Source organism: Dermochelys coriacea, chromosome 9 (genome assembly GCF_009764565.3).
Source record: "Dermochelys coriacea isolate rDerCor1 chromosome 9, rDerCor1.pri.v4, whole genome shotgun sequence".
In the NCBI taxonomy this organism is placed as follows: Eukaryota; Metazoa; Chordata; order Testudines; family Dermochelyidae; genus Dermochelys; species Dermochelys coriacea.
This window is the reverse complement of record NC_050076.1, coordinates 12,822,623-12,840,604: the sequence shown is the minus strand read 5'-3', so window position 1 is coordinate 12,840,604 and position 17,982 is coordinate 12,822,623. Positions and strand designations below refer to the sequence as shown.

General features: G+C 41.1%; 1 protein-coding gene across 10 annotated transcripts in view; it reads right to left on the bottom strand.

Moving 5' to 3' along the window:
• TBL1XR1 (TBL1X receptor 1) overlaps positions 1-17,982 on the bottom strand; it is a 178,271-nt gene that overhangs the window by 145,860 nt on the left and 14,429 nt on the right. For 6 of the 10 annotated variants that reach the window (XM_038415484.2, XM_043491685.1, XM_043491676.1 and 3 more), the window contains exon 2: positions 6,678-6,857. The exons of 3 other annotated variants lie outside the window; for them this stretch is intronic. The gene's annotated coding sequence lies outside the window, so the exon portion shown is untranslated. Of the gene's footprint in view, positions 1-6,677; positions 6,858-17,687; positions 17,911-17,982 lie in introns of all 10 variants that reach the window. One more of the 10 variants, XM_043491677.1, reaches the window with a different exon arrangement.

Below are 17,982 nucleotides of genomic sequence, written 5' to 3'. Positions count from 1 at the left end.
CAGTGCCAAAAGCATGTAATATTCTGGCAGGCCTCAAAAGGAGATGTCAGTTAGATATTGATGATTTTCCAGGTTCCCTGTCCAGATGTTAAGTAGGTAAGGGAAAACTCTCAATATAAAAAGAACAAGGAGTACTTGTGGCATCTTAGAGACTAACAAATTTATTTGAGCATAAATAAATTTGAACATAAATGTGTTGGTCTCTAAGGTGCCACAAGTACTCCTCCTTTTTTGCTGATACAGACTAACACGGTTACCACTCTGAAACCTTTCAATATAAAAATCCATTATTACTATTTATATGTATTATCACAGCATCTAGAAGCTATAAGGTATGTCTACATCTGCAGCAGCATATACAGACACTGCACTGCTAGCACATGTATAACTAGCATGGGTATAAACAGCAGTGTAGACAGTTCAGCACAGCTTAGGCATGTGGAGTAGCATGCCCTACGTGCCAGAACTCTGTGGGTATGTATCCTACATGGCTCTCTACAGTATCTCCCTTGTCCACAACGCTATTTTAGCATTGTAGTATCCCGCTGCTTGAGCCTTTCTCCACTGTTTCTCCTCTGCCAGAACCTTTCCCTGCCACAGTGAAAGGCTCCTGCAGCTCCCACCTCCCAGTGCCTTTCCTCACTGCAGTGAATGGCTCTAGCAGCAGGAAAAGGCTCTAGGATGGTGGGGAGGCAATGGAAAAAGGCACCAGCAACAGGGTACTGCCACATGTAGCAACATTCTGCAGTAAGGCTGGATGCAGCCCGCCTTTCACTGCAGTGTGTAGTTACACATACCCTACATGCCACTTCAAGTGTAGCAAAAGTCATCCTTGTTGACAAGAACTCCATTGTGTTAGGCACTGTACAAACCCCAACAGTATCACCACAGGCATATGACACTATTCACGGGAAACTATTTTTTTCCCCCCTTGACACAGTTGTGCTGGAAGACAGATGCAAAATTTACATGATGGAACAATACAAAAAACTAGATGAACTAACTGCAAGCAATAGATGACAGAAATGCTTTTTAAACTTCCTGTTTTGTTTTTGCTTTGGTGTTTGGGGGAAAAATTAACTCCTAACAAAACTGCCTGAAGGAAGTTGTATTTGAGTTTTAAGTCCTCTCGTTGTATGACTGACTGTTTCCTTGCCTCAGAGGCATACCTAAAACTGCCAAGGGTCATTAAGGGTACGTCTACAAACGTACATTAAGGGTAAATCCGGGCTCTGACTCAGGTTTGAGCCCAATTTCTGCTTCCATCCACACACAACTCAGTCTGACTCAGATCAGCAACCTTTCAGGACCCAGTTCCTACGGCCCTGATAGGAGTGTATGTTGGAGCCCAAATCCCACTGTGACTTGGGTCCAAACCCTGTCACTTTGCAGCGTGGATGCAGGTCAAGGTATAGGCCCGAGTCAGAAGATCAGCATAATACAGCATGGATGCCTTAGAATGGCTGAGAGACACAGGCCAGCAATTGTAAATCCAGGTTCTCAATGCAGTGGGGGCTCGCAAGCATGGGCTTGGAAACACTGACTCCCACTAGCCCACGCTCCACAGACTTAGTGTGCAGAGTAGATATACCCAAAGGCGCAACCAAATTCTTCTGGATGTTCTGAGAGAGAGTATTCAGTGAAGCCTGAAGGACAGATTGTGAAGTGTCAAAGAGCCAAAATCTGCAGAGATGGAAAAGCTAACCATTCACACTAAGTAATTTTCACATCTATATGTAACTAGCATAACTATACACAATTATGCCAGAAATTCACTTATAAGAAACAGCATCAAATTTGGTTTATTTATTACACATATTCTCCTCTCTCATTGTGAAGAATGTGTCCATGTGTTCCAAAGTCTCAAAGAAGAGCCACACATTAATCTGCCGGAATTTAAAGTCCTAGAGTCATCTCATGGATTGCTGCAATGCAAAAAAAAAAAAAAAAAATTGGAAGGACTTCTAGTAAACATGACTTGAAAGTTGCATCTGTGAGGTACAAACAGAAATCTCTCCCCATGCCCTGAGAATAATACCCTGGACCTGCAACACGGAGAATAATTCAAGGAAGACAGACTCCATAATTGTACAGCCAACTTTTTCCCTTGCAGCTGGAACCCACAAGTGATTCACAAACTTGCTGGAGAAATGTAAGTCTTCATTCTAATGGTTGTTAATAGAGTTATGTTCTTCTCACATTTCACAAGAATGTCTCAGCTTTTCACAATAGTCCAACAATGCTGGACTGCTCCTATTCCATGTATTTTGAGTTCTTGTCATCACTTATACCCAATAGCCTTTCCCCATGTCCACCAAAACAGATTTGAAGCTTTGTGTAAAGGATTGAATAGTTTTGAAGAGGAATTAGAAACATTTCTAGTTACCGCATCTTTAACGTAGAAATGTAGAGTTATAAGGGACCTTGAGAAGTAATTAAATCTAGGCCTCTGCACTGTGGTAGGACCAAGTAAAACTAGACCATCCCTAACAGCTGTTTGTCCAACATAATTTTAAAAACTTCCAATGATGGAAATTCCACAACCTCCCTTGGAAGCCTATTCCAGAGCTTAACTACCTAATAGTTAGAAAGTTTTTTCCAATATCCATCTCCCTTGCTGCAGATTAATCCCATTATACGTATGCTGTTGTTTTGCCTAGATCTGTATATCTCTTGTGCTGTCAAAAGTAATTGTGCAGGAAGCCTCTGCAAAGTCTATGTGTTCTGTGCTTCAACTATCACGTGTCCCTGGAGAAGTGAATGGTAACCACAGTATCAACAAGGGTGGAACTCTGGGAAAGAACAAGAACAACTAATCATAGTCCTCCTTATAACAGCCCTTAACATATTTGAAGACTTATCAGATCCCCCCTCAGTCTTCTTTTCTCAAAACTAAACATGCCCAGTTTTTTAAGCCTTTCTTCACAAGTCAGGTTTACTAAGCCATTTAATCATTTTTGTTGCTCTCCTCTGGACTCTCCCCAATTTGTCAGCATCTTTCCTAAAGTGAGGCACCCTAAATTGGACACAATACTCCAGCTCAGGGCTCACTGGTGCTGAGTGGGACAGGTATCTCCATGTCTTACACACAACAATCCTGTTAGTACACACTGAATGACATTTGCCTTCTTTGCAGTTATATTACAATGTTGACTCATGTTCAATTTGTGATCCACTATAACTCTCAGATCCTTTTCATCAGTACTACCACCTAGCCAGTTATTCCCCATTTTGCAGTTGTGTATTTGATTTTTGCTTCTTAGGAGAAGTACTTCATACTTGTCTTTACTGAACTTCCATCTTGCTGAAATCAGACCAATTCTCTAATTTGTAAAGGTCACTTTGAATTCCAAACCTGCCATCCAATGTGCTTGCAAAAATTTTATAAGCATACTTTCCGTTCCATTATCCACGTCATTAATGAAAATACAGACTAGTCCTGGACCCAGAACTGACCCCTATAGGGCCACGTTAGATATGCCCTCCCAGTTTGACAGTGAACCACTAATAACTACTCTGAATATGGCCTTTAAACAGTTCTGAACTCTCCCCCGATAGTAATTTTATCTAGACCACATTCCCCTAGTTTGCTTATGAGAATGTCCATTTGTATGAGAATTCCAAATTTTATCCACTTTTCTTTCCAAATCATTGTGTGGAGTGAGCCTTTGTTCATTTTTTGGGGTGAGTGAGAAGTGACAAAAGGGCTTACTCACACTACTGAAAAAGAATGGAATTGCCAAAAACCATGAGTAACATCATCATGCTATAAGGAAAAATCTGATCTCTCACAATTTTGACCACTCATAGTCTATCTTACTGAAAAAAGTAAAGTAAATCTCCTCATTCTAAAGGTCTCATCCCCACTGCAGTCTTAAGTGCATGCTAGTACAGTTGTTTGCCCCTCTTTTGGGGTGGTTTCATATTTTGTTTTTACCGATTGTGTCAATAGGACAATGCAGCTCTACAAAATAAAAAGAACGTTGCAGTATGGGCTCCCACCTCAAGAATGGCAGATAAATCATACTAGCACATTGTTATGCTTAAACACCGAGAACCTGCACTGAGCTCTGTGCAGATGATACCCTGCTCTCACCTGGAGACCCACTGAAGTCAATAGGTCTCTGCATGGGATCAAGGCTCTGCCCACATGGAGCTCAGAGTAGGACGGTGGTTGTATATAGACAGCTCTTAAATACAGTTAAATGCAGCATGTGACTACTGTACCCCATATGCATTCACTGCTCTAAATTCATATACATACACATATTTTAACATCAATTGACTGGAGGCATGGCATTGCAGCCAACAATCCCTATGGAGACTATCAATACATCACTATTCAATTCGCTGGAGGCTGCTGTTGAGTCATGCAAGTGATTATGTCCCACTTGGAGATCCAGTTTATTGTTATAAAGTCACTACTAAACCTATCAGACAGAGTAGGACAACAAGACCAAAAACCAGATTGGCATCAAAACATTAAACAATAACCTAACCTCACCTCATCTTTCGTCTCCAGTATACTAGAGAGATATACACTCCCATCTACACTGTACCAACAATGCCGTCCTTGTTTGTCCATTTGTCAAATTTTCTGATAAGCACCCCATCCTACAATCTTCCCCTCATGCAAGGAAGAAGTGCCCTGTAAAAATCCACAAGGATTATAACAGGATAACAACAACCCAGCATTGAACAAACACCCTGTGGACCCAGGTTACCCAATATCACCTTTCATAACTTATTTGGTTAAATGTTTTAAGTACAGATTCTCCTAGCCCCCAATACTTTTCAGTCAGACCATTAAATGTTCTTCTCATCTGACTCAGCTCATTGTAAGCAAACATGTACTGGGATCTTACCTTTTCTTTCTGACACTGAAGTCACGTGTACTCTGTTCTACCTAGACACATGGTACATTTGTTCTCAATTCACAAAACAGACACCTGCTATTAAACAGCCAGACGCACTCTAATCTAATAGGACAAAAAGCATTTTTCTTCTATCATGGTGTTGAGATAAGACTAAGAAAGAAAAAATTCTCTAATATAGCCTAGCATAGGGAAAATGAAATGCCTCTCTTACCCTCTAGCAATAACCCTTCCCCCAAAATTAAAAAAAAATTGGCATTCATAGCCTTTCTTGAATAATTCCTTAGCACAGAGCTCTTCCCCAAATCCAAATGCAATTTCTCTCCTAATGAGTTATTTCCCTCCCCATGTGCTGAAATAGTATGTGACCTCCCATATCAACCATAAAAGCAATATCAACCTCTCTTTGTATCAATTCCAATCTGACCTGCTCATCAGCCATGACAACCTCTCTCTTTTCCAATACCTACCAAGTATGTTCAAAGCCATCCAAACCCAATCTGTGTCTACTCATCACAAGACAACTTACTGGACAGTCATACCAATTGAGTCTTCTAACTGCGAGGGTGGTTAAACACTGGAATAAACTGCCTAGGAAGATGGAAATTCCACAATCATTGGAGATTTTTAAGAGCAGGTTAGACAAACACCTTCAGGAATGGTCTAGATAATACTTAGTCTTGCCAGAGGGCAGGGGACGGAACTAGATGACCTCTCGAGGTCCCTTCCAGTCTTATAATTCTAACCATATCCTATTCCGTTTCACACACCACTTTTTAATAGTGGTGATGGCGACATTATTCTCTCGTTTGCGGGCTTTCACCCTAATTTTAAACAAAAGGTTTAGACCTCTGGCTCCTATAACAACATTTTCAGTCCCAGACATCAATTACTGACCTATTCCTATAACAAGGGATGCTGTGAAGGGGTGCCCATCCCAAGTAGTGGGGCTCCCTTTCTTGCTGGCCATATTGAGATTAGAGGCAGAGTAAGTACCTGTCATAAGTGATCACTCTCCTTACAGTGTGTATGATAAACCCATTGTTTCATGTTCTCTGTGTGTGTGTATATAAATCTCTCCTCTGTTTTTTCCACCAAATACATCCAATGAAGTGAGCTGTAGCTCACGAAAGCTTATGCTCTAATAAATTTGTTAGTCTCTAAGGTGCCACAAGTCCTCCTTTTCTTTTTGCGAATACAGACTAACACGGCTGCTACTCTGAAACCTGTCATATACTCAGTATGTGAACAACCACAGAGAGACATCCAGCAGATAAAACAAAGACATATGTTTTGCTGAGTGGGTAACACACTCTTGTGGAGCTGGACAGTGATACAGCAAAGGATGACTGACTTCTTACCCAGTAGGTCAGATCCCTCTCAGGGAGGAAAAGCTATACTTTTATTCCTTTGATCACAGAAGAAGAGAGCTTCATGGGAGATCATCAGGTACACCATGTAGCCCCTCCTGTTAGCGGAGATAACAGACAGCTAAGGCCAAGAAATTATATAAAAGGGACAAAATTCTAAAATCAGACAGATAGACAGACAAAGGAAATTTAAACTCCAAAGGAACTATGGTGATTTGTACCATTTGAGGCTCGGACCCTTATTTGGGAGCCACAGAGGATATGAGGGAATGTCCGTAACTGGGCCTAAAGATCCTGGAGGGCAATGGCACAGAGCTGGGCATCCAATCTAGTCTCCTGATGCCTTGGCATTCTCCTCTTTCCTCCTTGCGCCAGGCTCTGATCACAGTTCCCCATGAGTACTGTTGCATAACTCAAGTTCCATTCAACCAACCTGGTTTTAGTTTATGCTTCTTTGAAAGTGGAGGGCCATGGCTTCCAAATTAACCCCTGGCCAATATGGATGGAGTAGTTGGCAAGTCTCTTGACTTCAGTGGAGCTGTGCAGATTTAAACCAGCTGAGGATCTGGCCCTGAATTTAGACAGAACTTGCTCTGTTTTCCATGGCAGTGATCTGTGGAAACAGCAAGTTTTATCTTTTACATACTTTTAAATTCTTACTGCTGGCACAACAGTACTATGGGACAGATAGCTTGAGTCAGCTTTCTGCCACAAGGTGTTTGCACTCGTTGGCTGACTCAGAGTGCCACCAAGTATGGCACCTTGCCCGCCTTCCTGAGCGCTGCACAGCCTGCAAAGGGGCAACACAGCAGTAGGAGCTAAAAACGCTGTTTCTAGAAGAGATCACCTTTGCCTCAGTATGCAGAACAATGAGAGCAGACCAGCCATTTGTTAGAAATCATACATTTACCCCCCCTCAATATTCAAACAAACATTTGCATACTCTATTATTTCCTTCAGTTATTTACATGCAAAGCTTAAGGTTCAGACATTTTATAAAACGTAAAAAAAGAACAAAAAAACCAAAAAACCTAATTCATGCAAAGCAGTTATATTGGAATCTTACCACAATTAATTCATTGCATCAATCAATAAAATGGACTGCCAAACAAAAATTAACCCTTAAACAACAATGCTCATCAGCATTCCACTCCCATCCTTATTCCAACACCCCCACCCCTCTTCCCACTGGTCCGGTAGATACCAGGACAATCTTCAAAAAGAAAAGGAGTACTTGTGGCACCTTAGAGACTAACAAATTTATTAGAGCATAAGCTTTCGTGAACTACAGCTCACTTCATCGGATGCATCCGATGAAGTGAGCTGTAGCTCACGAAAGCTTATGCTCCAATAAATTTGTTAGTCTCTAAGATGCCACAAGTACTCCTTTTCTTTTTGCAAATACAGACTAACACGGCTGCTACTCTGAAACAGGACAATCTTGTAGTTCAAATCAAACAGAATATGGCCATTTCATTCATTAAAAATCAGCATCCATCGCCACAGAGCAACAATACAGACATGCAGACCAACGTGATGTCCAGCGGTTTTGGACACCACCCAGCATATTATGGGTGCTACCTCAAAGTACATAAATAAAGGGAGAATTAATAATGACAGAGGTTAAGTTAGATTCATTTAGGAATGCAGGCAGATGACTAAGAGCATAGGATTGTAGTCCAGTAGATGGACCATGGACTGAAAGTCAGAAGACCTGTTTCTCCCCCCCGCCCAACTCTGCCACTGACTTAGACAAGTTACTTCACCTCTGTCTCTGTTTCCCTTTCTGTTCTATGTCTGCCTTGCCTGTTTAGAGTAAATTCTGTGAGGCAGGATCTCTCCCTCCGTAGGTGTTTGTACAGTGCCTAGCATAATGGGCCATGATATCTATTAGAACCTTTGACTCTACAGAAAAGCAAAAAAGAAATAAGAGCTACAGGTTGTAGGGCAGGAGTGGGCAAACTATGGCCCGCGGGCTGCATCCAGCCTGTCAGACCTTTTAATCTGACTCTCGAAATCCCACCAGGGAGCAGGGTCGGGGGCTTGCCCAGCTCCGCACAGCTCCCAGAAGCAGTGGCATGTCCTTGCTCCAATTCCTAGGTGTAGAGGCAGCCAAGGGGCTCGGCACACTGCCCCCGCCCCAAGCACCAGCTCTGCAGTTCCCATTAGCCGGGAACTGTGGCCAATGGGAGCTGCGGGGGCAGTGCCTGCGCATAGAGCCATCTAGCCTCGCCTCCATGTAGAAGCCGAAGCAGGGACATGGTACTGCTTGCAGAAGCTGCTTGATCCAGCTCCTGCACTCTGAACCCCTTGGTCCCAGCCCAGAGCACACTCCTGCACCCCAAACCCCTCATCCACAGCCCCACCCCAGAGCCCGCACCCCCAGGATTTGTCATCTTCAATAGTAGAAATTTATTTTTTTTCTTTTGGGGAAGGGGGGGGCGCGCATCATTCCCTGTCACAGTAATGCTATGACACACGAACTCCAAGGTTGGCCACAACTCAGTAAGTGCTTGTGCAAGACTTGTAGGCCAGACAGTGCAGTCTAGAAGGCTGAATAAAACTTCCAAGCTGCTCGTTGCATACCAAGGAGCCAAAAACAGCCTGGGACTGGCCTACCTGAGAAACTGCCGCTCGCCTCCTGCCATAATGCACAACTTGTTCTAAAGGGACACTGAATTAAGAGCCATTATGTTTTCTTGTAAAAAAAAAAAAAAAAATTTGTAAATCCTATGGTATCATTAAGCCTTAGAGCACATAAAACCTAGCATGCACATCCTCATGTTGTGCATTAAGTGACAGAAAACAACTGTGCTCACCAGAAGTGAGAAGTCACTCCCTCCTGTACTCACCTGTGGCACACAATAGTTCCGTCCCCTGAGGACTGAAAAACTGCAGCCAAACTAAAGTCATTAAACTCAGGGGCATCTGGATGAAATGTAATGGCCTGGGTGAGATATAGGTCAGATTAGATCAGAGGTTCCCAAATGGGGGACATGCAATAACATTATTTTGGGGGCCCAAGGACCCCCCAGAACCCCACTGAAGGGCCAAGGATAGCAGGGGATGTGGCCTTTCTGGCCAGGGATGTGGATGGGGCTCTGGGTAGTTGAGCTCGGCTGCAAGGACCAGGTTCCCAGCCCATCTCTACCCCACTGCTGCAACAGCCACCAATTGGCAGTTACCCTCCTCTGCTAGGAAAGCCAGCAGGCACTCTGCAAACAGGGAGCCAGCCGAAGGCTGACCGTGGGAGTCCTGATCCCCTCACTCCCCCTCTCTCAGGCAGAGTCCCCTCTGGACCTCAGTGCAGCCCCAAGGCACAGAGCCTCATCCGCTTCCCCTGCCAGACAGAACCTGGGTAGAAGTGGATGGGGCTGCGCTGAAGGGCCATAGGGGGCTGTGTCTGGCTGGAGGTCTATACTCAGGGGTGCAGTCTTACACTCCCCTCTCATCCCCATCCCTTCAGAGCAGCTCCATTCACTTTCCCTGAAAAGGGATGAGAAGCAAAATGGGCAGGGAGCTGGGTCCTGGCAGCTGAGACCACCTGACTTTTACAGGAAGCGGAAGGCTTCCTCGACTGCCACCTGGTGGGTACAACCTCATACCAGGGGTATAAGGCACTCCTCTCACCCCCATACTAGGCACTCCTTCCATCCAACCCCTGACCTGGCCTCAGTAAGGGGGACATGTATGGGGCATGAATTTCCAAAGTGGCCGCCACAAAATAAGTTTGGGAAACTCTGAACTAGATGATTTGAAATCATAGAATCAAAGGAGTGGAAGGGACCTGGAGAGGTCATCTAGTCCAGTCCCCTGCACTCATGGCAGGACTAAGGATTATCTTCTAGACCATCCCTGACAGGTATTTATCTAACCTGCTCTTAAGAATCTCCAATGACTGAGATCCCACAACCTCCCAAGGTAGTTTATTCAGTGCTTAACCATCTTGACAATTAGGAAGTTTTTAATTTTACAAGTTTTAGATGTAAAATTGCTACTAAACTTTTTGGTGAAAAAAAAGATGGTCCCTTCTGGGCTTAAACTCTATGAAACTATACATGTGTCAGCTGGCATGGGCCAGTTACAGGTTTTTAAATGGCATTGTGGACATACACTATAAGACCCCGCTCAACCGTCCCTCCAACTTTTGTCCCCATTCCTTCCTCACTTTTGCACCTTTCCATTCCCTAACAAGAATGGACACAGCCTAGATATTATAGTCCACCTCTGCCATTCTCCTATAAAGTTGGTTTCCCATCCCAGGTTGGCCTTCTAATGTAAGTTCTAATGTAAGTCACATGGCCCTTCTAATTAGCCAAAAGAGTAGTCAACAACCCACAGCAAGATGACAACAACTGGAGAGGAATTTGAGTTTCAGCAGCAGGTTTCAGTGCAGACCTGAATCAGGACTCAGATTTGCCTCGCTACAGCCAGAATCAATCCCTTTTGAGAGCAGAGTTCTCTCCCTCTCCCACCTCTATCCCTCAACTGACTTCTCAGGCTCCCTGCAGAAACCATCCATCCCACCAATGGCGTAGTTTAGATTTGGACAGTTCTATAAAGATTTAAATGAAACAGACAAAATTAATGAGTCCCTTCCTCCAAAATATTTTTGTATAGAATATATGCAATGGTGTTAGTCACCCGTCAATATAAGGAGAAAATATAAACTGCAACAAAGCCTTAAAAAGTATTTTGAAGTTTTGGAAAAAATAAACTGGAAATGTACATCAAGGTGATGAATACATTAAGTCAAAATTCTTTGCAACAACAGTCAGTGTTCAAAAATCTCATCCCTTTCATCCTTATTAGACAATGTTTTGTCATAATTTGTTAGGTATCTTCATAAATGTTTGATGAATATTAACCCTTTAAAACATTCGATTATGTCCTAATTAGTGCTATCTTGCTATTTTAACTTTCGAATAAATATGCATAAAAATTACACTAAAAGAATATTAGTCAAAGCACGCAAAAGTTGAGAAATGCCAGAACTAAGGTTGCTTATGCCAAATTTAAGCGGGGATGACAAAAGACACATACCCGACACAGAAGGTCGCCAGAATGTTTAACAAGGACAACACAATTATTTTCCCGTCGTTTTATTCTTTAAAACAGATTAACTGTTTTGGCTGAAATTTTCCAAAAAAATCTGCAAAAAAATCAATCACCAGTCATTGAAAATTTTAGCCCAAATGGTTAAGGTTTGGTAAAGATATAAGGAAGTGAAAACAGGGTCTGATAATGGAAAGTGTGAGGCAACCTTAATGATAGGCAGCACTACCAGCCCGGCCTAAAAATACAGTCTATTATTAAACTGATACAGAACATTGTTTCATTTTCAAGTTGTTTTTTGGATTTTTAGGTTTTGGGTTTGGTTTGGGTTTTTTTTTGTTTGTTTGTTTTTTTAATACTTGGTAGAATCAAGCCCAGAACCCAAATCCCATATCCAAATCACCCCAAACTTGGAGAGAGTAGGACTCCAAATATGAAGTTTAGGACTGTCCCTTATCACTAGAATATCCTAACACCAGTTCTAAACAACCCCAAACTGTTTGGCAATTTCAGATCGGGATCTGTAGCTATGGGTTAGGCCCATCTCTAACCATTTCTAATTATTATAGTATTTCCAACAATCACCCAGTATCCTGGGTATGCCTCATGTACCAATTTAGCTGTATAATCTGCTGATAAATTACTACCATTAGCCTCCACATACTTAAACCTATATTTGTAAAATAAATATTGGCTAACGGGGGGACTGATTAAATCAAGGCAATTTAAGTCAGTGATTTAAATCACCAAGTAGGAAGTCTAAATTTAAATAATTTTTAATCAACTTTCCCACTTATACTTCAGTTATTTTCTGAAGGGTGCATTCTCATTAGTTGATATAACAATTAAAACATCTTGATTTACAACTCAGTAGAGCCTTTACACTAGATTTGTACATCTTTTTGCTACCTAGGAGGGTACACTATAACTATATACATTTATTTAGCAATTTATAGCTTAAGATTTTCAGATTCTTATTAATTGTACATTTTTAGTATGTTAGAAAATAGTGAATGACATATCCCTTATTTACTAGATCATGAGCAAAAAGTTAATTTTTTGTGTCAAGTTACATTAAGATGGTAACTGGAATTTAAACAAACACAAACATATAAAATTGATTTTTATTAAACAAAACATGCCCTTAATATACTACATGACTTATTGTGTCATATTTATAAAGCTTGACCTCAAAAGTTAAAATCAGGGGGCAAACCAACTTTCTTGATGTAGAAATGCAGCCTTTAACAAAGATTTTAATAGAGGCTCATGGATTTAGTACATTTTTTTATAAATGTTTTAAGAGATTAAAAGTAGTTTAAGCTGTAACATACTTTATATTAAATAGAGATTTCATTTAAAACACATTTCTTTTTGAAAAGAAAAACTTGTAATTTAGAGAACACCAAAAAAAAGTTGGCCAATAGTATATCTGTGCGCTGCTCTGTGTCATGTAATGAAAAACCCTGAGAAAATGTAGTTTCCTTTTTTGCTTTTTCTTCCCCCCAACAAGACTGTTCTAAGAGTATGCTGTCCATATACCACAACATTTGTAAAATGCTCACCACACAGGATCATCAACAGAACAGGATGATAGTGTGGGTAATACTTTATTTAATATGTATGCACAGCATGACAAGCAATTGATAAGCTGGGTAGTTGGTGTTATTTCCCTATATTTTGTTAATTTGCATTTGTTTTGGACAATCATATCTTTTTGTCTATTTTGTTTGTACTAAAAAATATTTTTAGCATTTCATACACAGATGTCCACAATAGTGGAATACATTATTATTACATATTATTCAGTCTCAGTACATACAAGAGAGCTTAATTAACATGATCGCATACTACATCTGAAATAGTGGTATAGTTTCATCATTTTTCTTACAATCTTAGATAGAAAAAAAAAATCACCTTATGCTACATTTGTATTTGTTCTTTTTGGTCATTTCATTTTTGTGATGGCTCCGTACGTCTCTGGCATTCTTTTTATAAGTTCTCTTTTCTCTAACGTATGTAAATAATTAAGTCAACAGTAATGCACTATACAATTTATTTTCAGCCAACAGCACAGCCTGGGAAGAGGCAGTTAATGATAATTCATCTGCAAATTTAGGTGAGCTATTTCTCTATTACTCTGTTATTCTACTTAACATGAAGTATTTGTATAAGATCAGTTACTACAATTTTATATATATGACAGCAAAGCCCTGATTCTTCAATGAACTCTGTGTGAGTGAACACACAGCCCCACACAGAGCTCCATTGAAGTCAATGGGACCTATGCAGGAGACGATATCTGTGTGAAGCAACTTGCAGGATGAAGGTTTAAAGTAGTCTGACGTAAAGAGAAATACACAGTACTACAAGACGCTAGAAATAATTCTATGATATTATATTGACCATTTTGAAAGAGTATGTGATCATAACTAAAGATCATTCGGTGCATACACAGAAGGAATGTCCTATGCTGTTTGTGGCTGGATGGCTTTTAAAGAAAATTCCATAATCTGGAACTCTACACCGAGACTCCACCATAACACTGTGTCCCATAAATCTCACAATGTCCACAGAAGCGAACCTTTTCCTCTACGAACCTTAGAAGGCATGATTTGACACCGAAATAGGACTCACTGAACAATGCCTCAAATAGGTGCTACATAGGAAAAAAAAAAAAAAAAAAAGGGGGCAGCTCACTCGGAAAGGGGGCAGCCCACTTGATGAATGAAGGCTTTGTAACCTGGCTGGCGTGCTGCTGTGCAAGGGTGTACATCTGCTGGCCTACATCTTCAGTGGAAGGTGAGGGGCCAAGTGACAAGTGGTGGCCTTCTGGTCCCCAACAGTATGTGTACACAGCATTTTGGAGCAAGCGGGAGTGAGCGTCCCAGCTTGGTCCATAGACTCAGGCTAGCAGGGCTGAAGCTAGTGCTCTAGAACTGTATGGACAGTGCTTTGAAGTTGCGGCTCGGGCTGGAACTGAGGCTCTGAAACCCACACCTCTTCCTAGGCTTCAGAGCCTGAGCTCCAGCCTGAGCCGCAACTTCAAAGTACTGTTTACACAGCTATTTCTATATCACTAGCACAAGCTCTGCTAGCCTGAGTCTATTAACCAGTACTGGAAGGCTTGCTTGTGGGCTGGGTGGACATACCTCTACTGGCTTCCTGTCTCATCAGGTCAGGGCTGTCCTGACTCTCTGCTCTCCCAGCATGTATTCACTACAGAGTTAGCTGCAGTGGCACCTGGCTGCACGCAACTACACTGCAAAGACCTACCCACGTTATTGTGTCTCCACAGGTGTGTGACTCACTCCAGTATGTCACTAGGACTCCTTGGGACATGCGCGATGGATATTTGTACTGCAGTAAGCTGAGTCTTGCTAAGATTCCGTCCCAGTGAATTGTGGGAGAACTTGTATGCTCATGACAGACAGGAGAGTTGTGGGAAGGCACTAGAAAGCTATCAGCAGTTGAATAATTTACCCTGCGTTGTCACTGCAAGTTATCAGTCCAAGTGAAAGTTGAACTTGGACTCTAAACCTACTCCTCAGCTGTGCCCAGGTTGAAAGCACCACTTAACTCAAGTGAGAGGTTTGCACATGTGAATGGAGGGGGGCTGGTGCAACACCCAAGAAAGAACTCAGGCTAATTCTGGTGTGAATACAGACTCCCAACAGAACTTCTGTGTCAGGGAGAAGGAAAGCCTGAAAGGTACAGGTTGAAGGGGCGTTATCTTGAACATCCTGTTCTGGAGTCCATTTTCCTAGGAGTCTTGGTGCCTTTTCCAGTGGCTTTGGGATAGTGGAAAGGAGAAATCTTCTTGCCTTTCGGGTACTACTCAATCCCTACCTCAACTCCACGGTAAAGGATCTGCAGACCTGAAAACTGATTTCCATTTGACCCAGCTTAAGAGCCTTTCAAAATTCTTCTGCTTCTCCAGAGTGTCACTAAACAGCAAACTTCCCAAATAGGGTACATTAAATGGTGTACAATTGCTGAGGGCCTGCTCACTTTGTCTGGGTTAGCCGCATGACAGGTATATAAAGTGCAGCTTTCCCTAGCTGAGCATTTTAAGCCTATCCAAAGCATATTGCAATTTTTGAAGATAGGCCCTTTACAAGTATAGGCAACAACCCTGCACCACATATACAGGTTTAACTTTAATATTATGCACATGGGTAAATGCATGCAGAACTGAGACATTGGCTCTAATTGTTTTGTTCCAAAATTAGCACATAGGCTTAGACTACAAATTTTCTAAGGCTCACAACTTGGTCAAATAAAAACCCGTGTTCATCTACTTTTTACATTACAACTCTCCAAGAATCCTTCTTGGCTAGGGCACTGCTGTGCCAAATTTCAACAAAAGAAATAATTAACAAAAATTTTAACAGCAATATTTTTTCTCTTCTACTGAAATAAACACACACTATCCCCACCAAAAAAAAAAAGTTTTTTAATACATCTTTAGACAGAGACAAAGCCTGGGAAATTGCAGCCCCAAATATGAAAATTTCAGAGAGTCATAAGAAACTGAAAATGGGTTGCTGCCTTTCTTGTTATAATCATGGTAAACACAATTTTTTTCCCCCCACACCAATAATGTTAGTTGTCCTAATGTTAAGACTGGAGGTTCTAGAGAATTTTCAGTTGGGTCAATTGGTATTCCCTTGAAAAATATCCCATCCTCCTAGAGAAATCTGTCAGAAGAACGTGAAGATACGTCTGAAAGGAAAAGGGGCTTCATTAAGATCTTTGAAATATCTTAGAGGCCTAAGGATCATGCTCACAAGTGATATTTTTAACCACTAATTAAGTTCTATTTTTTTTTTTTTTTTTTTTTTTTAAGATAAGCAAAAACGCTATATAGATTATGTTCAGAATACGGTACAAACTTCAGTACTTTCTGGGGTATGTCTATACAAGGTAATAATATGTATTTTTAAAAGAAATTCTCCTATAATTCAAAAACTCCTGAAGAGATTTTCTTGAAACTGTTAAAAAACAGAATGAACCCCAACTTTATCATCAAGCAGGGATGGAAAATTTTAGTCCAAAAGATGAAATGTGAAAACAGGTTGTTATAAATCTTTAGTAAAGCAGGCAAATTATACACACGCACAAAGGTCACTTATGGTGTTGGGTTTGTTTGTTTTTTCCCCAAAGACCATGATTTGCCTTCTAGAACTTTTCTACACTGCCAAAAATTGCATGGTGGGAAATTGTCTTATAACACAGTAGTGCCTTGTCTTATATTAATTTTCATACAAGAGATACACTTTCATGACAAGGCTTGCAAAATTCTATCTGCCCCAGGGCATGTCTCTCTTTGATAGGCAAGTAAAATACCATTAGATTTTTCATTATCAAGAATCATGGTAAAGGGCACACATGAACATTTTGTGCCTGGGCTTGTAAATTTTCATAACTATTTTGCAAGGCACATAAACACAAAAGTAACTCTTATATCTTGCTTGTGAATACCAGACCAAACTGTGGTATAACCATACTACTAAATATTATTTCAGCAACCTGATTATACTGCCATTTAGTCACAGGCAAGCCCAAACAGTCAGGATACCATCACATTGTGACGCGATTCACCAGACACAGGAATTTTGGAAGAATCTTAGATACTAACTGACCCAATCCTACAAGGTCTTACGAATGTGCGTAACTGTATACCCTGACAGGTTTCAGAGTAGCAGCCATGTTAATCTGTATTCGCAAAAAGAAAAGGGGTACTTGTGGCACCGTAGAGACTAACAAATTTATTTGAGCATAAGCTTTCATGAGCTACATCCGATGATGCATCCGATGAAGTGAGCTGTAGCTCATGAAAGCTTATGCTCAAATAAATTTGTTAGTCTCTAAGCTGCCACAAGTACTCCTTTTCTTTTTGTGTATACACTGAATAGTCCTACTACTTCAACAGGACTATTCACAGTGCATAAATTAAAACACAGTAGGCAAGTCTTTGCAGACTCAGGTCCCAAATTTTGTCCAACTTGGAGGAAAAAATCCTATCATACTGTAGACCCAGCATGGAAAATATCAGCATGAAAGGAATATTTTTGCCTAAGCTATGAACTCCAAGTTAGCAAAGGTTGAAAAATAAAATTAAAAACTACTTTGCACTTCTAGAGAGCCTTTCATCTGTAAAAGATCTCGGAGCACTTTATAAACATGGCCTCGAAAATCTCTGTGAAGTATAAGATCAGTTTTGCATGGATAAAGTTGTTAGTCATTCACCAAGATCACACAGTGACAGAGCACAGGGTAAAACCAAGGGATCCTGACTCCTAGCCCCTAGCCCTAACCAGGAGGCAGTACTTCATTTTCTGTATGGAAACTCTTTATTGCAGTTAAAGTTAACACAGCATCTTACCATATATATTAGTCTCAAAATAGGAATTCTAGGAGATGTTTGAGTTCTCTAGACTTCCAAGGACACATAGATGTTGCTGCAATGGAGGTGTGGAAGCTTATGGAAATCTGCAGAAATAATCCCCACTGCTGTCATAAAAATTAACACTGAACTGCAAGATAATTCCATGGGCCCTTCCTTCAGTGCCCTTCAAAAACTGCAACTTATTCTCTTTGAACAGTTCCTGAAAAGAGATTGTCTAGGTAAACAGCAGTGGTGCAAAAAAAAGCTGAAATCCTTAAATGATGACTCATCT